The 18,817-nt window shown below is 41.4% G+C and overlaps 1 long non-coding RNA gene across 1 annotated transcript in view; it reads right to left on the bottom strand.

The window, feature by feature from the left end:
- Nucleotides 1–18,817, bottom strand: part of LOC116964792 — a 52,770-nt gene extending 33,953 nt beyond the window's left edge. Inside the window, exon 1 of the long non-coding RNA XR_004408954.1 lies at nt 18,747–18,817. This is a non-coding gene — a long non-coding RNA (uncharacterized LOC116964792). The remainder of the gene's footprint in view (nt 1–18,746) is intronic.

The raw sequence follows: 18,817 nt of genomic DNA, 5'->3' as shown, positions 1-18,817 counted from the left end.
AATGTTTCATCAAGTGTCACTTTTTTCTGTGTTGACAAGGCATTTAAACATTTCACTAAGTAGAAAAAAAAAAAAATAAAGGGAGAAAGAAATCCTCCCCTTTGCACCTGGAATGCTTGTTTTTCAGATTAGAAAAGTAAGTGGCTGTGGTATCTAATTAAAACTAATAAGTTAATGTGAGAATATTTAGATCCCCATCCTTCCAAACCAGGAAGACTGTAGACTGCTTCAAAGTCAGATTGTATTCATAATCTAAACAATACTTGCAGATAATACAGGGTTTGTTCCAGAGAGAAGCTAACAGCGTTTTAGCCAGAAATTCATCAAGTGTTTTTGCTGAATGAGAAAGGCTTTGACTAGCAGAGAGCCAGAATCATTGCCGTGGTAAATATTGCCAACTTCTCTTGGTGTTTCTTGAAACCACTGCTTTTACCCAATAATGGGCCTTTAAGAGTTAGTTCCTCATGAATGTCCCTTAACTCCTTGAGGCTCTGCAGTGAGGCTGCTCTTGTTAGTGAAAATGCCTGTTACCTTGAAAGTGTAAGAAAACTGGAAATTCAAACTGGTTCATTGCAGCAAAACTCAGCATGAGTTTAGGTGATGAAGGTATAGATCAGGAAATAAACAGCCTTCAGCAGAATTCTTAAATATATTTGATTAATACCAGGAGACTCCAGGAGGCCCTCTGTTAGGCCTGGAATGAAGCTGATATGGCACAGTTACAGACTTTAATCAGCAAAAGTCTGTGCAGTGTGGCCCTTATTGACTCATCACAAGTCCAGACAGGGCAGTAAGCAGATACAGCAATCTTCCAGAAGGAAACCCCAGAGAAGGAGACTGAACCACACAGAGCCTGGGCTTTACATTCCAGGACTCTACCAAGCTGAGCAGTGGGGCTTGAAATCTGGTAGTGTTATTAATAGAATATGAAAGTACCTGTTGGGTCTCATGTAATTCATCATGCCAGTCAGCCCTGGTTTACCTCCCCTAAAAGCCATTTTCTGAGTGACTGTAAAGGTCTTGAGGAATGAGGCAAATCTATCAAGACATACAATACTTCTAAATGCTCTTAATAGGCAGTATGACCTGCCCTCAGCTTGTACATCCCCATTTTGGGAGTTCTCCTGACTAGTTTAAGTCACATGGAAGCATTAGAGGCCAACTAGTAAAGATAAAGCTCTCACATGGGCAACTTTTCATTTGGGCTATATCTAAACTGCATGGGATGTGCCTAGCGTAGGTTTGCCAAGGTCCTCAGCCTGTGGAGATTGGAGATGGAGCAATTACGTGCTACGCCTCTGGCCCACAGGCCCTGGTTTCATACCCAGAGAAAGAGCAAACTTGGTATTGTCTGTGCTTACAGATCGTATTACAGCTACTCCCTATAGGTGACCAAGGAGTTGGGAAGTGCAGATCAGATACTGCCATAGTTTCTTATTCCTTGAGGTTGACAAGTTTGGTTTTGGCATACATTGCTATTGTGGAAGAAAAAAAACTATAGCAAAACATTATGTGAAGTTTTGGGGCATGTCTCATCACCTTGTTAGAGCTTTCCAATGTGTTCTCACCTTGCTATTTCCAAAACCATCAGATGACAGATTTTAAAGCTTAGGAGAGTACCCCTATGACTGCTTCCTCTAGCCTGTTCAGAATTTCCCAGGTCACGTGCTGTCCCAGGAAACTCAGAGAGAGGCATGAACATCTCAGCACAGACCTTGCATAGGATTGAAATCTGTGAGTAAAGAATGACATCATCCCTTATTTATGTTTTTGTGATTGAAATCATGGCAATGAGATTATGCAAAAGTGATAGAAGAAATGCAGCTTTTCTTCAGAGTCTTAGGGTCTGTTTCTCAGATTTCTTTTTCTGTACCATTGGGATCATGTCAGCTTCCCACCACTAAGAAATGGGATTCTTCTCTCATACTGGGGTAAATCATGCATGACTGCATTGAAAATGATGGTGCTTCTGGTGTGACAGGTTAATTGGTCCCTAAACATTAGCTTTCCACAGGGCTGTGCAGCTTATTCATCACTAATCTTTCAGGCCATGCCTTTAGTGCATTTTTTTCCTACAAAGATGTAACATTATTTAAAGTAATAGTAAATTTTTGTTTGAGGGGAAAGGTGGAAGGTAGGTGTCAAGCAAAAGAACCTCTGAAGCCAGACCAGCCTACATCCTTTCCTCTGAAGCAAAGTACAAGAATTCTCATTTTAGAAGGATGTGAGATAACAGATGCTGCATGTCAGGTCTGTTCATGGTTGCTAGAAGTTAGGCAATGTTTTTAAATGGGACACTAAATACCCCTCCTCATATGTGGGATTATCCCTGACAAGTGCAGATTCTGCTTCCTTGCTGAATCTTGACATATTCTGGACTTGCTGTGAGGAGTTCCATAGTTTATTTGCATATTGTGTGAAAAGAATATTTCTTTCTACAGCTTAGACTTTTGAATTTCTGTGCTGTGCTCTTCCAAAATGAAAGTAACAAAGATTTCTGGGACTCTCAGGCAGAAGAAGCACTGTATTGCCAGCCAAGCAACCTTGATTTTGAGCCACATAGAAACTGAACGTTACTTTGGAGACAGACATTCAATAGCAATAACTATGCAGACACTGGCAAGAATTTAAGTTACAAATCCTGATTGCAACTGACCCTCTCTTCCCCCTTATGAAGACTTGCCAAAAAGTCCTTGCAGGGAAAGGAGCAAGCAAGGGAGGGAGCTGAAGAACACCCAGCATGCATCCCCCTGCCAGTAATCATCGGGAAAACAGACTAGCTCTTCCTTCTCTTCTCCTATCCCCTGCCTCTCTCTGTGTTTGAGCTTGCTACAGCAACCATTGTGACTAACGACTTGCATTTCAGTTATAACTGAACAGCCAGCCTTGTTCAGCATCAAATCATCTGCTGCCTCAGTGTTTACATTGCACTTATAGTTATGTTGCATCAACAGTCAGTCTCAGCTCCTGCTGTGTGTTCACATGGATGTGCTCCCTTCTATGCACAAATGCTATGGAAAGGTTGGTTCCCCACTTTTTGTGAAGCATTGAAAATTAATCCAAGAAGGAAGAGGCTTGCAGAGGAAGTGGGTCAGCAGGCTCTGTGTTGGCAGCAGCTGGGAGAGGAGTGAACAAGCACAATGAGGAGTTGTGAGCAACAGCTATTAAGGATTCTGCATGGAAGAATTTGCTGAATGCTGCTAGCAAGACTGCTGGGGACGTTTGCACAGACCCTCCCTGCTCTGGCAGCAGAGTCAAGGAAGCAGCCGTGTGAAGGAGGAACTCGGTGCAAAAGTGAGAAATAGATTTTTAAATCCCTCATCTGCATATGTAGGATGAGATTTATTTTTTTTTTTTCCCAGAAAAATCTGAAAGAGTGTTTGTGGCCAAATCCCTAGTCTGTGGAGTTTGAGCACAGGCAATGAGGTCAGCTGTGTACTGATACAGCCTGGACTGAGCACATGGTGCAGTACTGACAAGCTGCTGGCTTCTACTCAGAAGAAGATCCCAGTGGTGAGAGTGAATTGTATGGAAAAAAAAAAAAAAAAAAACAACACTACCTCAGGATCCCACAAGAAGGCCTATGGGGAGCAGTGGCTTGTATATGCACATCAAGTCTGCCTTGAAAGGCCCTAGGCCCTGCAGGTACCAGGGATGTGTTCTTGAAAACTCCCACTGCTTGTTGCCAACACTGGGAGCCTTTCTGTAGACAGGCAACTGCTGCTGTCTTGATTAAACCTGATTTGACAAGCTCTTTAAGGAGGAGTTTAAAGCAACAGCAATTACAGGCCCTTAATCTATTGCAATGTGGGAGTGGAAGAATGTTTGCTAACAAATATAGTTCTGCAAACTGGGCCACAAAGCAGTGAAAGGAGAATCATGGGAAGGCCAAAGAAACAAAGCGGCTGATAAGGGTATGGATGGGGCCCAGAGACTAACAGCACCAAGAGGGGAGCATTCATCTTCGAGTGCGAAGAGTCACAGGCAATAGTAGCAGCCGGTGTAGGTCAGCAGAGTCTCAGACAGTCCAGAAATTGAACCGTAATCATCTAGCAATGAAAGCCTATATTTGTAGCAAGTTGACAAACAGTCAAGATCTACGATGCCCCCAAAGAAAGGACTGAATATTTTATGTGAAAGCTGTGGTTGTAGAATTTACTCTTCACGTCTGTTTCCTCCCTAATTTTTGGCAGTCCAGTTTATTTGGTGCTCTTCCACATTTCTGTCATGTAAACACAAACACAAAAAAAAAATCTGATGTAAGCATTAACAGAATCCTTGCACTGTCTGGGTAATAATGTGTGATGGCAGCTAGAAGCTTTTATGAGGCTACGAAGGCAGAAAGAATTATTTGCTCTACAGTTTGTACAATTTGTCTTTAGGACTGAAAAATGCAGACACAAGTTAGTCTGTCAAACTTCAAACACACACAATACTTCACCAGGGACCCAATTCTGAGCTGTCAGCAGAAGAGGCAATGTTCAGGAGACATTTCTTAAATTTAAAAAGAATGGGGTGGTAGGGGGTAGAGTTTGCCCCGCTTTGGAGGCTTTTCTGAAATTGTTGCAAGGCCTTAATGGTACAAGAAAGCAAATAGAGGACATAGAGCAAGTCCGAAAAGCATGGGTACAGAGTGAATGTAAAGCACCTAAAAGATAGTGATCCTGCCTCAGTTTTCTGTTCACCTTTCATCTAGCACCTGGACCATCAGGAAACAATATCTTCATCATTAAAGGCCTCCTTTCTCCCCATAACACTACACACACAGAGAGGTAACAGTTCTTCATGTACACCTAGGAAAAAACAACCAAACAAACCAATTTAATCAGGCAATCTGCACAGGAAATATAGAGCAAAGTCCAGTCTCCAGGAAATAACAGGAAAGAAGAAAACCCAACCACTCTTTGCTTCTTTCCTAGTTTCATCATCCACAAGTTCTTACTTTCTGGCCACCAGGAAAAGGGAAAGAGGAGAAAAAAGCCCTAAGGAGACAGGAAGAGAACCCTGTCATAGGCGAATCCTTTCTGTTGTGTAGGACATGAGCATAACCCAGACCTGCATCTTTACATGCTATTCATGTCACCTAGACAAGCTATTCTGGCACCTGAGTGAGGAACACAAATCTGTTTTTCCCTTTCTCAACATATCTATTACTTCTTTTTGCCTTTGCCTGCCTGCTCTCTAATAGTTGTTTCAGCAGATCACATTCAGTCCCCTCACAGATGGTCACAGTTCTGGTACTATGCTCTTTACCTTTGGAAATAGTGCTGACGCAACAAAACTGTGTGGGCTCAGTAGGCTGTAAGTGGGAAACTTGATGTCTTGTCTCCTGGAATGTAGGGACAGAATATATATAAAGTTTGGGTTTTGTTTGATTGTTGTGTTTTTATATATATATATATATTTTTTTTTTTTTTTCCTGGAACTTGGCCACCAATCAGCAAATCAATAAAGCACATTTTTAATTTGACATAGAAAGTCTAAGTTCCAGTGACTTTGCTTTAGTTTTCTTGTCTCTCCAAGAATGGGATAAGGGATCTGACAATTTCTCTGGTTTATTAAATCACTCCCTCTGGTCTCTAAAGTTTGTTTTAACTCAAAATACACACCATGGATTTCTCTAATGGCTTGTCTTCTGGATGATAGCTCTGGTTTAATTTCTTTTAGCTATCACTTGGAGCAGCTGGAAGTGTTTTCCTAACTAGAGTTACTCAGTGACTATTAATCTATAACTGAGCCATTGTGTCTAGTGTCTCCTTCACAAAACCAAGTCAATATAACATTCAACAGGCAAAGTGTGTTAGTTACTGGGAGAGGTAAGAAATTCAGAGCAGTTGATGATGATTTTGTATTTTAGATATTTAGAAAACAGCCAGAAAGTGTTTGCACTGATATTTAAACTCTCTACCAGAGACTTTCCCAACCTTCCCAGGGTTGGGAAGATTCGGCCGCATGTTTACCTTTGCTTGCTATAAAAAAAAAAAAAGTTTCATTTTATCTTGTTGATACATCACATTTTAATAGAGAAATGCACTCAAAGGCATGTAAAGCCAGTTCATGTAAAAACTTAATTGATTAGTCTGTTGCAAACATGTTGAGAAATAAGAAAAAGTCAATGGCCTTAAATCAGAAGGCCCTGTCAGATACCTCCATCTAATCATCTAAAAGGAATGCCATGTGATACACTGGCCACAAAAGTGCTTCCTTATTTCTGGCTCCGTATATAAGCCAAACCCCAAATTTAATTCAAGATAGGGATCAAGTAGTAACTGTTAGTACAATTTTAGTACTAGATGTCATGCGTCCTAGTTTTTACTGTTTCAAGGGCCAATCCTGCTACTTCTGCTGCATAGGAAAGTATAAAACAAAGGGGGGGGAGCCATATCATCCCCCAAAGTCACATCAAATGTCATATAACATAGCACCTGGTTAATTCCTTTTCAAAAGGCAGAAAAAAGGCAATTTTCTACTGGTCCCTTCCAGAGGTCGGAAACTGTGCTAGATGGAGATTTGCTCTGACCTTCCAAGGGCACTCTGACATGCAGTCATGTGCACGTTCTCATCAAAGTCTGCTCTCTGCAAGAACACTTGGACATGGAAAATGCTTGGGTGGCTTGAGTTAGAGGCTTGTTGTTTAGAATAACTGGCATTAGAGATATGCATTACAGCATCTCTGTTTTCCTCAATGTTTGTATCCAACTGCGACCTCTGAGCTGTTGAACAAACTGCCCTACCACACACCTTTGCAACTGGCATTGTTTCTGCTTTGGTGCATTTGTTTCAGTGATTTGTGGTGTCAGCTGTGTCCATGAATGTGTTGCTTGGGGTTACAGAGGTAGCCTCCAGGCCACTCTCCATGGACCTGACCCATAGGATTTGACCATATGAAGCTAACAGAACTGGAACTGCACAGTTATACCACCGTTTGCATTCTGTGAAGCTGAAACCAGAAACAGTCCATCAGAGAGGCATCATATTAGACGCTTTCCTTTACTGTCCAGCAGGTACCACAGGGGTCTTGTTTTATAGGACAAAGTTTAAGGGAATTATCATGGCCATTATTTGAAATATTAACATCTGAGTCATGCTAAAGGTGTTGTATCGCTGCAGCAAAGCATCTTAGGGTTCATTCCCTGGGGATCATGAAGAATATAGCAATATAGAAATCTTCCGAAGTACTGCCATCATTATTGAGGAAAGATTCATTAAGTCCATGCAAATTTAAATCAACCTGTGCTACCAAGACAATCCAAAAGCTTTGTAGTTTTAATACCATGGGTACCTTAAGGGTAAAACTCTCCCACAAAGTGCAGAGCTCAAAACAGTGAAGGTTAGACTTAAAAGGCAAAAAGTTACCTTACTGTTTTATAATTATTCTCACAATAGCTGAATGTCAGCAAAGATCTTGAAACAATGTGATGCACCCTCGGCTAACCTGCTCCACTTCAGTTCCTAATGTTCTACATCACATAAATTACTTAGCACCACAATTAAATTGTTATCAGCTTCACTGGGGCCTGTGTTATAGCTACTTTAGGAAAAAGGAAGGTTACTTTGAGGTCTTCTTTAAAAACCAAATTACATTAGGAAGTAATTGCAAATTATTATTATTAGCGTAACAAATAAGGTATGCATGATCTGAATGCTTTCAAATCTTCCTGCGCTGAAAGATGAATTCATGCAGGCCAGTATATCACCACAAGTCTCTGTGAGGAAGAATACATTAGAAAATGCCAGCTTTGTTGCTAGTCCTTTGTTTTTCTCCCTGAATGGATTCTCTGAGCTTTAGCATTTATCATGTGGTTGTAGAGGCAATTAAAATATGGCTAGAAGGAGGCAAATAGTCATCTTATAAAACACAGCTAAGAAGAGGACAAGATGTATTCTTCTGCTACTTACTTGGGCAGGAGGCTAAAGAAGAGGGGTGCTCTGTATTCCTGCTCTTGGTCTACTCGCATAGACAGAGACAGAGCTGTTGAGTCCTGGGGTCTGACACTGTGTGAGTGAACACTGCTTAATCCAGAAAAGAACATGGCATGGGATATCACTGCTATTCAGGAGATGAATGACTGGGTGTACAGCAAGGATTTGGATCCAGAAAAAGTATTTCCAGTTAAAGACTGCAATCTTAATCTGCAGGCTCATCTCTGCCTCTGAGGGAAGGCCTAAGTAATCATAATAAATTCAGTATTCATTAGTCCACAGAGGTCCCAGCTGAGTTTACAGTCCATCGTGCTTCTTACTGTGGCTTCATAGAAAATACAGTCTCCACCCTAAATACTAAAAAATATGAAAGACAAAACAGGACTGAAGGCTTTGAGGAGTTGGTTGAAGTCCAGATGTGCAGAAAAAGAGTTCTTTCACAAATCTCACTGCAAGCCCCTGATGCCTGGACAGCATGATCTCTCCAGTGTAGTACGAGGTTATTTCCACGTATTTTTCAATGTGGATCAACAGTTAAGTGCTACACACAGAACGTAACAGAGAATATGCTCCCTCATGTGTAAATTAGCATGAAAAGGCTCACTCTCGTATATCACAATCCAAACATGGAAGTAATAGATTAAGATTTTATTATCCAATATAATAAAACACACCCCTTCCCAAACGGAAGAGATGTTCTACAAAGCTTATTTTTAGCTCAGAATGAAAAAAACAGAGAAGTAGTTCCCACCCTCATATTTATTTTGGGAAGGAACCTCCTGCCCAAGCCTCCTCTCAATGAGATTTTAAATGGTTTGGATTACAAATATGTGTCAGGAAGAGGCTTCTGCAGTCATCAAGTCTTGCTACAGCAGGGAATCCTGTCCTGTGATCCCCACTCATGAATTTATGAGCTCCACAGTAGGGCATGCCATCAAATAACTAAAGAAACAACAATGAACTATTGTCACCACATCCCTTCTGACTTCACTTGTTTCATGATGATATACTAAAGCATGGTAAGGTACATCTTTCTGCCTGCCTGATAGCATGCGCACAGCATATAGACTAAGAGGGATACAGGTCTTTGGGTCACTTGTACAACTATGTTTGCTTCATAAATCCACGCTAGAGGATGGATTAAAGAGAATTTATAATTGCACAAGCTATGTGGAGACACTGGCACTTCACTTAGTAAGTACCCTTTCATTACAGTTGAAGTGCCGTGTATTTATCATGACCATAATTCCCAGATACAAACAGGAAAAGGACCTACGGTGTCTGTGCAGAGGAGTCCTATCCACTCTATCGCTTTCCTTGCATAAAAGTGCTCTCAGCTTTAACTCCAAAGGTAAAATCTGGTAAAGACAGGAGCCAGATTGCTTAGTGATAGGATAATTTTCACCCAGCTTGGGTAATGTGAATCTTGCCCCATCCAGCCTTGTGAAAGATTTGACTAGAGTCCTCTAGAGGTTTCTGCAAACCACTAGAAGAAACTGTGGCTCTGTAGTTTCTTTGCTGAGACCGATAATGAGCAAAACATTACACATCATACAGTAGACATTGCTGGTAGCCAGGTACACTGTCAGGGGTTTGAAATGTGTGTACCCATCTCAATTTGCAAAAGACAGCTATACTATTTTCCCATGATAACTATTCTCCAGACATAAGAAAATAAAGCTTTATCAAATCAGCATCTCTCTGTGCAGATGAAAAAAGCCCAAGCCTGAAAGATGTTGGGAGTCATCAAATATTTGAAACGTTTAAGGTGTGGAGGATTAACTGGATCATCAAGACAAGGCTGAGCATTCCCACCTCTCTATCTTCTTCGATGATCTTTCTCACACTTTCACAGGTATTTCTTACAAAGATTGGCACTAGTAAGCATCTTCCAGTTCACTAATATCCATTCTAACATTTACAGCTTTGGGGATATTGTCCAGCAACTTATTCTCTGAGCGGTGACAAGTGGGGCACATATTCTTCTAGGTCCTATACAGCTCTGCTAGTTACTTCTATGTTTATTTGCTCATAAACAGAGTTGCATTCCTTTGATTCTTTTAAAGCAATAGCAATTTATAACCATGTAGTTTGCCAACAGCATTATTCTCACCATTATAAAACTCCCAGTTAGCTTTCTACCCTCCCCCATTGCTGCTGCAGCTGTTGCAGGTCTTGAAATGGCATTTCAGCTCTGAGTCAGGCAGGATTTCAATGAACCAGCAGATTCTGGCAAGTGGACTAATCCTTGCAATACCTACAGTGAGGAACTCATCATCTGAGACTGCAAAGAATGGTTAAACCCACAGCCTGACAGAAATGACCCTGCAAGCCAGGATGAGAGGGGAGGTGAGACTATTTTCAACACCTCTCATCCCATCACATGTATGTAAACAACAGTGTTCCCTTTGGAGCTGTATCTTGATGTCAGTAAGTTGTGCTTCTTACCCAAGCCCTGCCATTTTTTTTGCTCCAAAACAGCAGATACTTTTCATTCCCTCCACTCCTACTTGTTAGTGTTTCATTTTAATATGTGTTCAGCCCATTCTTGTTGCAGTGGCTGCATCATTTCAGAAGGCACCTGGCTGTTTCTGATCGCTTGTCACTTACAAATGCTCTGCAGTAAGAAACAGAGACACTTTTGTACAAGCTGTCACTTCCCTGATAACAACTGCAGATGGGTAGCTCCAAAGGGAGCCTGCTGCACTTGAGGTATGTTTTCCCAGCATACCGTGAAAGTACTTTAGATCTGGTAGAAAAGAGGAACAATCATGTCATAGCCTTGCCCTTGTTGTGTCAAAGCACTTTGCTAGTGTTCTTGATCACTTTTTAAAGGCCTCACATAAGGACATCAACACATTTCATGTGCCATGATGTTCTAAGAATTTCTGCTGCTTCTCTACTGATTAGCCGCTGTCCCACAGCCTGAAGTGACCAATAAACCAAAAATAACATAAATCCACAGCTGGCAGCAAATAATACTGCCTCTGAGGGGAAGAATTCTTCAAAAGACTGGGTGGTGATACATACGGCAACAGTCCCATTCCTAGCTCTGCCACTGGCTTCTGCAAAGACTCTTGGTAAAGCATCCAGTTCATCTTAGACTCTCTTCTTTTGCAATATGACACGGGTCCTTCCTCTGCCTGCCTAGTGTTCAGGACAAGGGCTCTTGCCATGTAGATGTTCCAGTAAAAGGGGTCTGACCTCTGCTGTGGCTGCGAAGAGTAACTGTAATATGGGAAATAGCAATGAGTCTGTCTTTCTCCCCTGCCTGGGAACTAGGTAGGGGACATCATCCCACTTGACATTAAAGGAATAAAGCAGGCACAGAAAGGAGATGGGATTTGCTCCAGGTCACACAGCAGATCAGTGGCCAGGAACGGAAGCCAGCTCCCACTTCCCTTCTCAGACCCCTCTTCCTCCTGCTCTCTGTGGATCTCTTCAATGTGTACTTTAATCACTAGACCATGTTTGTTTTCATAGTCATGCATTCCTCCCATAAAGCACACCCACATGATATCAGATCCTCTTTGTCTTGGTGAAGCAGGTGGGTGGATAGCATGGAGAAAATTATCGGTTCCCCATGTCCTTTCCAAGTTAGGAATCCTCCTTGACTCTGGCACTGTGAATTTCTTGGGGGAGTTTCTAGACTTTCTGATTCCTTGTCCCACTAACACTCCCTTGTCTTGGGGGAAGTAAAGCATGCAGAGCAGCTTAAACCTGAACTGGCAAACAGAAAATTCAGTGCACTGTCTGAAGAAGACACAAAGTGATAAGGGACTGAAATGTGCAGAGTTCTGAAGGGAGGGAGAAGAATAAAACCCTCTTCACAGCGTGAGAATGCATCTGCATGTTACTGGAATTCAGCATGATGAGCACTGGAATAGCCCATGCACTCATTTGTTAGCCCATATTTGAACTCCAGTGAAAAATGAATAGACAGCCTCCCTGTACCTCTTGCTGGGTTCCAAGCAGAACTTCCTATTTGAAAATATAGTACCTTGTGCAAGTAGGCTTCCTTTATCTCCAGCATGATGGAATGGAGGGGATTGTGCTTTATTTTGATACAACAACTTGCAGGGCCAGAAAGCTCAAGAGAACAGACTACCAGAAACAACTGGCTTCAGCCAAACAATGGAAATTATATTTTAAAAGCAGGAGAACTGAGGACAGCCACACTGTACCAGAGGGAAGCAGCAGAGGTAACAGAGCAGGGCAATAAACTTCAGTGAGTGGTGGAAGCTCTGCTGCTTCCATTTGCAAGAAAGATGCATATGACAAGACCAGCCCAAGGAGTAGACTGTGGTGTATCCCACAGGGACGGGGCCTGGAAGGGAGAAGCAGGTAATGCTTGACCGTGATTTTTAAGTATTTCAAGTTTTGACCCTTAAATGCTCAGTTGTATGAGTCAATACCTTTTCAATGTAATAATTAAATGTTTTTAATAATAAATACTGTCCACTTTCCCGTCAATCCTTTGAGGAGATAACATGTACACTGTGTTTACTTCACCTGTTCTAGATTTATCTTGCAAGTATAAAGTTTGGTTTACACTGAGTGCTACACTGTCAGCAGTGCAGTTCCTGCAAGTCTGCCAGTGCAAATATGTCTTCCCACAGGCAGGGAAGAAATCCAGGCCCAAACATGCTTTCACTGCCATTTACTGGTCAGAGACTGTGGGAAGGAGGAAATCTGCTTTCAGGGAGTCACGGTTCAGCAAGAGAGCACTCTGCAAGAGCTGTGCCATGACCACATCTGTAAGGGCAGATCAGCCCATGGGGATTAGGAGTTTCATGATCCAAAGGGCAATGTAAAGTGGTGTTGTCTGTTAGCTAGAAACTAGGTGCATAAAATGGTTTTATTTCAGCACTGGAGGTAAATTCTGGGTCCTTACTTCATGTGCACACAGATTTATCTCCATATTTGGGAACTCTTAGCTTCACCTCCGTGTTGTATTAATGTCAGGTTCTTCTGCTCTACTCAATGAAATCCAACAGGGTAGGGGGCCTGCAGGGAAAGCTCTCATCAGGACTACTCCCTGAAGAGAAAGACCTCAAAAAGAGGCAGGAAATGCGCTTAGTAGAGCTGATGCCAGCTTTCCAAAAGGTGCTTTCAGTCAATGTTTACTAAAGCATCACTAGCATTGCAGACAATGCAATCACAACCCAGCAACAAAATTATGGCAAAGCATTGGAATGGTAAGAAAAGATACTGCTGGAATCTTTTGTGCTTTGCCTAAAACCAGCTGTACACGTAGTCTTGTTAGTGTATCAAAAGAAAAAAAAAAAAAGTAGCAACTGAATTACTGGAATGTGTGCTTGTATACTGCTAAGATTAATAAAGATCAGCATAATAAATTATAGATACACTAACTACAGAATGGCTCTGTGGAGAGAGTATGTAGTGAAACTGTTGATGTCTTCAGTGGTGGGTGCCTTTCCTGCTACTGCTTGGCAAGCAGCCATCCAACACTGAGCGGCCCTCACAAGAAGATTCAACAGGCTTTGTTACCAGTGGATAACAATCTGAACAAAGAAAACTCAGATTTAGCTCAAGTGAGCTGATCTTTGTCTCGGAGACCAATGCCTCCTGTGACATATTGCCATAGCAACAGGAAGGCCTGTGCTGGAAAGAGTGCTGACTGCTTTCTACCCTTCATCTTTGGTGGTTTAAACCATCACTTTTTCACCAAAGCCAAAATTTTCTGGGAAAATAAGATGGGATATGGATATAGAAAGAAAGTTATTTGGAGAGGCAGAGCTTGCAGGTATTAAGGAAGATAACCTGTGCCTGTCCCCAGCAGTCCTGCTCGCTCCTGTCCCTCAGATGTCATTTGCATAGTGGTACCTTGTCCACTGTAAGCTTTGGACTTTCTTTTAAAAAATTTCTCATGTGACTTGCGGTTCACTTCAGGTCTGAGCAAGGATGAAACTCTTGCCATTACCCACAAGTGTTTTTCTTGTAAAATGAAGTGTAGTGATTGGAGCTAGCAGGCTTTGAAGCTCACAGTCTCCCTCGGAGATGTGTAGATTCTCCAGGGACAAGTTCATGCAGGTGGGCACCTTATCCCATCAGCTGCGATGCTAATTTGTAACTGAATCAAAACTAATACAAGATGGATATTTTACAGAGCTCACTTTTGTATTGTTTCACTGGCTGATCAGAAGCTGATGTGTTCAATTAGAAACGTGGACCAAAATTGTCATTTAACAATATGGAGGCTACACGTTTGCTTGAGATGCACGGTAAAAAAGCCTACAGTCATTGTGACATCAGACCCTGTAAATTTGATATGCGCCTTGGATGCTAATGACACCAACACACTGCAGTTAATTTCAAATTTTACCTGCAGACTGTAAATGATGAATACTCACTATAAAAGAGATTTCTGATGTAGGGTACTATGTAAATATTTATGTTATTTCTGTGGAGGAATGCCTTGCAATCAGACAAACCACACAAAGGCAAATGAACCCATCAAAAGAAACCAGAACTGAAAAGCAAACATCACAAGAAAAAAATAAAAAGCCTCCCTTCTGAGAGAACGTATTGCCCAGGTGGTACTGGCGTGTTTTCCTCAAGAGAACATCTATTTTCTAGTTTGCAGGTGCTTCTAGATTATTAACAGGATGGGAAATCTGGCCTCGTCCATTTTAAATCTCAGGAATCTGATTTTCATGGAAGTGCAGTGTTTTGTCAGGCACAAACTAGAAGAAAGGATGTATTTACTGACACAGTTGTTACAATGTCTCCAGGACACAATCACCACTCAAACATACCAACTTTTAGCTGTTATCTTTTATAAAGTTCAAACCTGCTCTGATCCAAATATTTTGTCTCCTAGTCACAGTTTACAGTCTATTCCTAAAGTTCGTAGCAGCAGAAAGGGAAAGTCTGCATTTTGTCAGTTATGGTTCCTTTATTTTAGTTTTATTTTTTAACACTATCAAATATCCCCAGCATCAAGACAACATTAAAAATTTGTAGGAAGTTTGCTGCTGATATCAAGGAATATAATTACATTTATTTCTCTTCTAACTCCAAATGTTAATAGATTTTTTCATTACAGATAATAATATGGACACAACGGGCCATAGATATAGTCACATTTGGCCATTGAACTGTTTTTCTAATAGTGCATTGTGAGTCTAATCATGATTCCAAAAAAATCACTGTCAAAATCTACACTGGCTGAAACAGCCAAAGAGAGATCCAAAACTAAGCATTTTATTTTTAACAGTTTTGACTTCTCTATGCAAGGAAATGCATCAGGATTGTGTTGGCCTGTCTTAAAAGCTCCAGATTTTCTACAGCACCTCTTGTCTTTGTATTGATGCCCATTGATTTTGGAAAGGGTTGCCTCCAGTTTTGGACTTAGAGCAGAGAGGTTTTCATGCCAAGAGGGAAAGAGTCAGGAGAACCTACAATTGACTGTTGCAGTTGACTTCTTCCTACAAGTCAACTGCAACAATGCAGGTAAGGTTCCCATTGATGTAATTGGCTTGAAAGCACTATTTTGTCTAAAGAAATTAAATGCTATTTCAGAAAAAATTCTCATCTGTCATGCCCAACTTCCACTAAGGAAACATTGAGAGAGAAAGTATAAGTCGTGTCTTTGTTTTTCTTCTCTAAGATATTTTGCTAATCTGTCAGAACGTAGTATTCCTCATCTTCTTCTAGTCCCATTAGTTTATAGGTTTCAGAAGAACTTTAGTTGCTCAGGAAGTCGGGGGGAAATTCAGATTAACAGAAGGCTCATGCTCCTGAGGGAAACTGGAATTTAAGCTATGTTACAGGCCTTGGGTACATTCCTTGTTCTTTGAGGAATTCTGTTTGAAGGAACAATTAATTGAATCTGTTTATTAAACCCATCTTCTAGCCCTTGATATTTCACCTAGGAGAAGAAAGCCAAATTGCTTTTAAGTGTTGACTTTGTCCAGCTTCCCTGTTTGTGTTTGTCCAAACTCTCCTAAAGTAACAGAGCCAGTTACTTTAGAACAATACGCGTGTTAGACTGCAAACAGGGTTCTTGCTTTCAGTTTAAACTATGCGGCATATGAAGGAAGTTGCTACTGACCACTCACATCTGGACTTGCTAGCAAGTGTTTTTTAAAGCATTTATAGCCTTTCAGTAACTCCAGCATAAGCTTGAAGTAGGAGAAGAGATGACGGCCAGACAGCATACAGAAGAACAAGACTTTGAACAGCTTTGCAACCTGAAGAGATGCTAGAAAAAAATCTGTACTGTCTGCTTTTTTTGTGTGCAAAAGAATGCTACTTCTTAGTAGACTTAGATATATATTAATGTTAGACTACAGCTGCTGGGCTAGGTGTAGATGTGGGCTGCCTGCCAAGCATGGAATTTCCAAGGGTTTTTGCTTGGTCACAATAACAGAAGTTGTCAGCACAAGCAATCAATACCCAGAGGGTCACTGGACTAACCAACAGTGCTTGTGTCTTGTCAGCCCTTTGGTATCTGGTTTGGCAAAACTCCATACCAGCAAAATGTAGCAAAAAGACAGAGGTCTTTACAGTTGGAGAGGTACTAGTAAAGATGAACACAGTTATAGCACAGAAAAAGCAGGTTTAGTAACTGGACTTAAGGTCCTCCATTACATTCTCTTCACCAAAAGCATTGATTTAGTCACATACCAGGGAATCATTCAGAACAGCTTCCATCCAGATGCCTATTCCTAATGCATTAATTGACTACTCTTTTATTAACCACTTTGTTTCAGAAAGTTCTTCTTTTGAATGATCTTCTTTTTATTTTTTCTTCTTTTCTCTATGTAGCATCTAAGTTTCAGCTATTGTTTTTTCACCAGATGCCCAGCTTTTAGGAAGGAAGTTTATAAGTGACTGTGACCATAACTGGACTACTGTGTTCTCACAGAAACCCGTAAACCTCAGACTGGATACTCAGAACCTGTGGCCACAGCAGCGAGCAAAAGAATCTGTGATCCAAGTAGTTTAGTCAGGATTCAACAGATTAGGACTGAAGCAGAAATGTAATGTAAAGCCCCAGTTTCCTTCTTTCACTTAAATTTGTCTCAGGAGAAACACAGCAAGTAGCATAGTAGGACCAGGATTAAAGCAACAACACAGGAAAGTTGATCTGAGATCAACTATCTGTATTTCTGCAGGAAATTGGGTTTCACCACGATGATGCAAATCATGACTATATTTCTCTGCCAAGGGACATTGGAAATAAGAGATTTCCAGGTCAAAATACAAATTATGTTCATCTCTGCACAGCATATCAGACCACTCTCTTTCCCCCAGTTTAGGACCCTACCCTTATGCAAGATTGTCATACATACCTCAGAATCCATACGCTGATGGATGAGCCTATGTTCATGTTGGGGTGAATTTGAGTTTGTCAGACCAGGCAGAGGTGTGGTACAATAGCTTAATTAATGGGAAAATGCAAGGAATGTACTCAGGAACTCTGAAAACATGACTGATAGGTTTGTGTGGAATAGCTTGGAGTGTAAAAGCATGAGAAGATGGAGGAATTAAAAGGAGTGCTAAGCAGAAGATGGTGCTCTGACTCTCTAGGAAGCCAAAAGCCTGGAACAACCAATCCTCAGAAACATTCCAAAAAAACCCCACAGAGAAGCACTGGCATGTTTGGCAAACACTGAAACAAAAATGTCTCCACCTTGCCAAGCTAGCAAAGAGAGGCATGATGTGTGATCATTATAATGAAACCTGGCTAATACTAGTGTGTCCTTAGCACAGGCTGGTAAGGGAGCAAGGGCCATTCCTCCACTAGCACCCCCACTTCAGCTCTATATGCAGGCTGTCAGTGTTTCTTCATGTATTATAATTTCCATAGCTGCCACAGTTCAAACCAAGAGCTGAAATCTCAAAGGCTCAGTGGGGACAAGTGAGTAAACCACAGCCTGACAGTGAGGGGACTTGCAATGTGTATGACTGCCTGTATTCACCTAAAAACATATTTCATAATATGCACTAGATGAGGCTGGGCTGAAACAATGCAGAGTGTCTCCAGATCACTGCAAGGTATCTGTCAGTCATAAGAAACCTTCCTCTCACAGATGAAGGGCAGAGGGACACTAAAACAAGAATAGGGAAGAAAAGTGGCTCCTCACATTACTGACCAAAGATGTAGCCAAAGATTTGGTCTCTAAAAGCAATTTCTGCTCTTGCTCTAGCCATCAGCATGCTTCAGGCAATGAGTAGAGCTGATGATAACAATGTGGCTGGCTGCAAAGCAGAACCTGGCTATGTCTCAGCAAGCTCAGCAGTGACCTCTTTTCATAGCAACTATGGGCACTAATAGCACTAATAACTAATGCCTCAGTCAAGAGAATCCCTTAACCCATGCAGCATCTGTAGCTGACAAACATCTTTTCTTCAGTTTTCAAATTGCTGCTTAAACTGTTTTGTCATTGACCTTCCTGCAAGTCACAGTTTCAAATCACGTATTCAGAGAAAGATCTAGCTCCTAACCCCTTCACCAGAGTGCCCCTGGCTATTCCGTTTCATGTGTAGGGTCACTGAGAGAGGATGAATCATGATTTTAGTTTTGAGATGTTACAGCTAGTGGCAGAGAGATATCAGTAAGATGTTTTTGAAGGCAAGGTACAAACACCAGACAACTGTTTCTCACTGGATGGGAGCTGAATAGGAAAATTGCAGCCACAGGAGAAACCCTGAGCCTTCCAGAAGTACTCATTCACCCTCAAAGCAAATCTTACTCAAAAATAGTAGCAAAATTTACACCACATTTACAATTTTGCCTCTTTCAATTTCTCTGTTGTTGCATTTAAAACAATCTCAGTATCTTATAAACTCACCTGGGTTTGGACCTTCAGAGCTGGCAGATCATTCAGGGCTGAGATGCTCTCTTGCCTACATGGCACACTAG

Source organism: Tyto alba, unplaced genomic scaffold, assembly GCF_018691265.1.
Source record: "Tyto alba isolate M040663 unplaced genomic scaffold, T.alba_DEE_v4.0 Super-Scaffold_32, whole genome shotgun sequence".
NCBI classification, from domain to species: domain Eukaryota; kingdom Metazoa; phylum Chordata; class Aves; order Strigiformes; family Tytonidae; genus Tyto; species Tyto alba.
Note: the sequence above shows the minus strand (reverse complement) of the source record. Positions and strands in the feature narration are given on the sequence as shown.